The sequence below is a fragment of the Aquila chrysaetos genome, chromosome 2 (assembly GCF_900496995.4).
Source record: "Aquila chrysaetos chrysaetos chromosome 2, bAquChr1.4, whole genome shotgun sequence".
Taxonomy (NCBI): domain Eukaryota; kingdom Metazoa; phylum Chordata; class Aves; order Accipitriformes; family Accipitridae; genus Aquila; species Aquila chrysaetos.
The window spans coordinates 17,645,444-17,652,492 of NC_044005.1; positions in this window are offsets into that span (position 1 = coordinate 17,645,444).

Genomic DNA, 7,049 nt, shown 5'->3' on the forward strand with positions numbered 1-7,049 from the left:
TACAATATATTTATTGCTACTTTGCATTCTTATTAATCTAAACTAGTATGGCTTCCACCAGCATTTACCACGTCTGCTCTGCTATTTTCTGGGTTTTAACAGAACAAAGTGACAGTGGTAAGTTTAGCTCTTTGTTTAATGTTTCTTTATCAGTATTTATAAGAGAGAGATAATATTGAATTTTAAATTTTTTTTTTAAATAGGGGGAGATAACTTTGAAACAGGTGGGAACACCTTCCTCCCAGTATAGACATTGTTTACAGATGTCGTAGAGAGTAAATATTACACTATTTAAGTAAGAGGTAGCTAATGAGAGAGCTAGTAAAACAGGGCACCGTTTCTATTAAAATAAATTCTACCCTGACATATCTTGCCATAAGATAAAGACATTATAATATTGTTTTATGACCTTTTATGATTCTAAGAGTTTGAAACTGGAATCTATATTTTAATACGTTTTAGGCATAGAACTATCCTCATGTCAATTAAATCACGGATGTGTTTTTAGTAAGTGTGGGAGTTAGCTGGTTAAATGTGAGCTACTGAAAAGAAAAACTTTAGTACAGATTTGTTGTGTTTTCTTTGTAGGCTGACAAGTAAAGCGAATATTTCTTTAGAGCATACTTCCTAGTATTTCATGAACCAAATGTTGAACAGATGTACTTAAAGTGTGGAAAAATTAAATGAAAGGCACATTTAGGATTTATAGAACTGAAAACCAAAAAAAACAATGGAAATTAGAACTTTGATGAACAGAAACTATGCTGTTAATGCAGAAATTTTTACTGTAAGTTAAAAAAAAATTGGCTTCCAGGTCCCTGAACTGCAATCTGGAGTCATATAAATTATGGTTAGAAAATGATGCAACACTTGTTCTGAAAAAGGTAATTTAGCTCTAAAATATGTTTTTATATTAATTTTAAATTAACAATGACTAGTGCAGCTCCATAAAATTATACTTCTTCCCAGAATCATGAAAATCCACAGAAGTCTGAGAGCTACAAAATGTAGACTTTCCCCCCCCCATTTTGAAATTGTGCAATCAAGACTACAGATGACATGACAAAGCCAAAGATTCTTAATTAACTAACAATCCCTTGTCACAGCTGCTGCTGTGAGGAGTAAGCACAGTGGGTAAACTGCACTGCTGAAGCATAGTCACTTCACCCAGGTATGGGAGCATAACAGTGTGCCACTTGTTTCGGTAAGACAGGCGCATATTTCTAAAATGAGCTGTGGCCTTCATTCAGAAAAAACACCCCTGTTCTGGAAAGCAGTCTCTTTAGACGATCACAGTTATAACAACTCTACTGCGGAAAGCATTTGAGCCTGGGACTTTGGGAATTAAACACATGCTTAAGTACTTTTCCTTAATAGGGATACATTTAGACTTGTGAATTGAGGCTTGCATAGACTGGTAAACAAGCGAATTTTCAAACAGTCATCAGCCATCTGTATTAATTAATCCACATAATGAGTGGAGTTTTGGAGATTTATATCAACTGATACTGTGTCTTGTACTGGGAAAGCTTCTGGCATGAAGTTCTTCGTTAAAACAACTATGCAATCCAGCAATGTACACTGTGCTCAGGTGAAACACTGCTGAATATTACTATGCATTTCATTTTCCTAGCTCACCCACTTCAGACAATTATATCAAGAGGGAAAGCAATTTGAGAGGTGGGAACTGGAGCAGACTTAGGTGATGATTTGAGTCCTGATTTGTCCCATTAGCTTTTGCTCATTAGACCAATCACTTCTGAACAATTCAAATTTGGGCACCCAAATAAGTGGTTTGATATTTTCTGAAGTACTGAGGAACTGTGTGCAACTACTACTATTTTGATAGATTTACCAATATGATTACAATAGCTCATATTGCCAGTAAGGATTTACAGTTTTAAGCCTTTGTTTTCTATAATTTAGGTTTGGTAGGTCCTCAATGGGGTGGTGTCATGGTTTAACCCCAGCCAGCAACTAAGCACCACGCAGCCACTCACTCACTCCCCCCCCCCACCCCAGTGGGATGGGGGAGAAAATAGGGAAAAGAAGTAAAACTTGTGGGTTGAGATAAGAACGGTTTAATAGAAAAGAAAAGAAGAAACTAATAATGATAATGATAACACTAATAAAATGACAATAGTAATAATAAAAGGATTAGAATATACAAGTGATGCACAATGTAATTGCTCACCACTCGCCGACCGATGCCCAGTTATTTCCTGAGCAGTGATCCCCCCAGGCCAACTCCCCCCAGTTTATATACTGGGCATGACATCACATGGTATGGAATACCGTTTTGGCCAGTTTGGGTCAGCTGCCCTGGCTGTGTCCCCTCCCAACTTCTTGTGCCCCTCCAGCCTTCTTGCTGGCTGGGCATCAGAAGCTGAAAAATCCTTGACTTTAGACTAAACATTACTTTGCGAGATCTGAAAACATCAGTGTGTTATCAACATTCTTCTCATACCTAACTCAAAACATAGCACTGTACAAGCTACTAGGAAGACAATTAACTCTATCCCAGCTGAAACCAGGACAGGTGGTTAAAGGTTGAATTTTCTTCTGCTTTCACTGTCTGTTGCACCTCATAGGCCTAAACAGACAGCAAGCCTGCATTTCTATCTCTGATTGTCTAAAGTCTTTGCTGCTAAGTTAGACTGTTCAGCAGATGGGTCAATATCAGAAATACAGGCTCTGACAAAATGAACTTGGGAGAAGATACCCTGCGCCTAGTGATGCCTAGGTTGTCACCGTGGTGGTGCTACTGGCAGAAATTGCACTAGACTTCCCAGGTGTTGCGCAGCTCCCCATCTGATCCATCAGGAAAGGTGGATCTTACTCTGTTTATTCCTTAGCCCCTGGCATCTTTCTTCAGTATTTGTAACTGTATTCTCACATGCCAGCAGCTCCAGGGTTCTACTGAAATGACACTTGATTTCAGTTCTGTTTACCTTTGATTATGTGTTGACTTTCACTAATAAAGATATCTGCAAAGCTTGCCTTTAGGAAAGACCGATGAGCTATGCTTTGGTTAACACTCAGTGTAAGAGCAGCTATATTCCTGTGAGGCTCCTAACCCTTCTTGTAAGGGAGGTGACATTGCATCAATACAATACTAAGCTGTGCTGTCCTCTCATGGCTGTATCTGTAGTGTGCTTAATGATGATACTGACAGGTTGCCAAGCTGGATAGGTGTCTGGAATGAAAAGGATCTGATCCTGCCTGTAGCTGGAATGGGAGGCAGACAGGCAGCTCAGCCAACTCTGCAGCAACGACTCCCAGAAAGGGCTGTACTTGAAGCTAGAAAGCCATATGTGGGAAGACAGAGGTAAAATGTATTGGAAGGGGAATATGTTGTAAGCTGTGTTAAGTATCGTGCCCCTTTTATTCGCTGGAACAGTCCAGAGAAGTGGTGGGAAAGATACTCCTGGGGATATTGCACCAAAGACAATTTGCTGCCAGGGAGCTCAGAGGATTACTTTGGAGGAGACCAGCTGTGCCTGTTGAAGAAGCACTGGGCTACGGCATACACAGTTGAGCTTCTACAGAGCTATTAAAGTCACTGCAGTGGCAGGAGTAGAAAAGAGGTGAGAACTGAGTCCCTTGTGTACATTTTTCTCATTGAAACAATTATAAATTTATTTGTCTGTCTGTCTCTCTCCAGGCAGCATGCGTAAGACTCATTGTTTATGTGTTAAGACTCATTTCCCTAAAAGGGATGGTGTTTTGAAGGTGTGATCTCTGTCACCTTTACCATCATAACTGGTAGTCATTTTCTTACCCAAATAACAGATTAGCTGGTCAATCTGAAAGCTATATTGTGCTGTCAAAAGGGATTTTGATTGAAAATTGAGGATATAATGTGGTCTACTGGGGAGATACGTAGGTGATTTCTAAAGGCTCCAAAAATTAAAAGGCTCACTGCCTCTCCTTCCTTCACTTATTTATGTATTTATTTTTAAAATGTCAGTATTGATGGCTGCCATTTTCCCATTCATTTTGAAAAGCATGCATTTCAGAGAGGTGTGTCAGGTTGATTCATTCTTAAAACACATAATTTAACAAACTATACCCAGACACTAACCTCACAGAACATTCAGTAATCAGAGTGGGTTATTTCTTAAAATTATAGAAAGAAAATTAATCTGAAAATATTCAGATACTAGTGGTAGTCACAGTCAGCCTGTATAGCCATATTGTTCCTTTTATTGACACCATCCCTTTCTATTTAGTATTACAGCCTGATGTGGTTCCTGCTCTTACTGTTAGTTATCTGTTTGCAAAGATCTCTGTCCAAACAGACCTTTGTACTTCTTCAAAATCGGAATGAAATCATTAGGATTATATAGAGGCACCAAAAGAACAGAGTGAATTCTTTGTCTTTATGGTCTGCAGGACTGGCAACTTTCTCAGGTGTCTGCCCAGTCTTTTGTACAATATGAAGCAGAAGAAAGCTGCAATCCTAATTTTGACTTGTGTATGGTATCGGTGCAAATGGCTGAGCACATGGAGATGTTATGCAGAGCTGTCTAGCTGTCTGTGGTGGCCCTGGAGTCTTTGGCAGCAGCTCTTTTTCCTATATTGCGTGGTCTGATAGTGACAAAAACAGTTGAAGGTCATATTTAAAAGTCCATTTTAACTTGATTCTGGGGTTTTCCATGGTCTTCCTGCTTCACTGTAAGCCTCAGAGAATCCTGCATTTCTCGAACTCTACAGCTTGCTGTAGATCACACGTTTTAGTAAAAGCTAAAATGTGTGTTATGATGCAAAGGGTACAGAGATAGTCATAAACATGAATCTGACAGAATGGTATCCTCCTGAGGCTGTAGATCACTGCTCTGAACATTAACTGAAACCTAAAGAGGACACTATATCAGCACTTTCCATGGCGACTCGGTAGAACATGTTGAACCAAAAGTACAGTAAGTGATGTACTCCTGCTTTGAGGAGAATAGTAGTCAAAATACGTCACATTGTTTTCAGGATTCTTCTGCTTGTACTCACCTACATCTCCTGACTGGATCACAGTGCAGTCATGGCTTTGTCTACCTTTCAGGTCTTCGCTTTCCATTTGTCTCACAGAGTGCATCTCCTTTCCCTGGGTGCCAGCAGCTTGCTCTGAAGAGAGCTAATACATCTGTAAAGGGAAATCAGAGATAAGGGCTTATACCCATTTAAATTCTTTGTGCTGCAGGGCAACCAAAGCTGCTATTTACTGTCAAGACAATAGATAAAAAACTAGTAAAATACTATTCTAGTGTTTAGATCATACCAGCATCACTTAAATAAATACAGGGTGGCTGATCACATCATCCTTTCCATCCCATGTAAAAACCTAATGAGTATGTTTCATTAGATAAAATTTTTAGACACAGGACATAGGCCAAATTTTGAGATTGTGTTTGCTGGTACTGAAATCCTGTAAGACTTTGTAAGATTTCCCAAGATTTTGAATGATGAAATCTTACAAATTCAGTTGCTCCTCAGAGATTTCTTTTGAATCAGTCAAATAAAGAATTAAGACAACAAGCTTCTACTCTTTGATGGCTCTGACTCTAAACTAAAATCATAAAAGTAGATTTGCATCTGGAGGTTCAGAACCTAGTATATCTTTCTGAAGTTCAAAAAGATTCAGATATGGGATGTATATTTTATCCCTCTCACTTAGGAAAATGCAAAAGATAAAAACAGCAATTAGAAGAGCATACACCAAACTGCATATTCAATTTAAAAAAGGACTTGCTGCTTAGCATTCAAGCTGGTTGCAGCTAATTCTAGTTTCTGTGGTAATAGTATCAATCTGTAAATAGTATACAGGCAGTGATTTCAGCTCACCTGTTAATTCAGGCAAAAAAATCTTACATTTGTAAGTCAATAACCAGAGGCTTTTGATAAGGTGCCCAGAGAAACTGGAAATCAAATACTCTTCCCTTTGATGGATCAAGAATTTGTATCAAGTTTACTGATCACGCTGCAGAGTGTGACATGATGCAGCAAGTGGAAGCCTTAGCTCCAGAATTCACAGTTCACATGAACTTCATTACTCATGTATGCGGTTATTCCAAATTTGTTTTGTTTTATAGTTTTAGTAGCAGACATCATTGAAAAGGTTCAGTGTAGAATGAAGATTTACTTGCTGCCTCTGTCAGTCCAGTACAACCTCATCAAAATTCTCACATTCAAAGCACAAGCATTTCAAGTGGTCCAGAGTATGAGATCCTTCTCTTTGTGATTGCTTCACAAAAATTATATTAGTCTGAATAAGGTTTGACATTAATTTGTTCAACAATTTAGAACTTTTCCTGAAATACTGTTCAAAATTATCATAAATTTGGGTTTGTATGCTACATTTATTTTAAAAAACACTTATACCAAATAATTGATGCTTATTTAAAGCAGTTATAACTGCATTCATTTGCAAAGTACTAGATTAACTTGGGGCATGTAAAATACTTTATACTGAAGTTTTGTATGTAGAAGATGTGTTGTCCTGCCAGCGATGTAGTCACTTGAACAAGTCATTGCTGTATCTAATATTCTTTGTGTATAAAATGGGATAAGAAAGTTGGTGACTGGTTGTTAGGTTCAGTGGTTAACACACAAAGTCTTTGGATGAAATGTGCTGTCTGAGAGGAATATAATTTAATGAGATTGAGTTGAATGAGGAAGAAGCCAATGCACCAGAATCATCACCAATCCTATGTTTCCTATCAATAGGTTTTTTTTATCTATTCCATACCTGGGTCATTTGGAACAAGGATTGTTGTCTTGTGAAAGAAATACATAGTGCTTGAAATAGAAATGATGACATTCTGCTATGGCAAGTCCCAGTATGTGTCACTCTTTTGTCTCTTTCCCACAGGAAGGACTGGTAGTCCTTTTTAAAGTGCCACTATGGCACTGCCATATATCAGTGCATTTTTTAGTGGAAAAGGGGCAGTGAAAATGGATTGCAGGATTTAGATGTTTTTTGCATTAAAAGGAATAATCATGATAATAAATGGAAAATCATATGTTGAAAAGCAGAATTAGCTGCTCTCCCTTGTCAT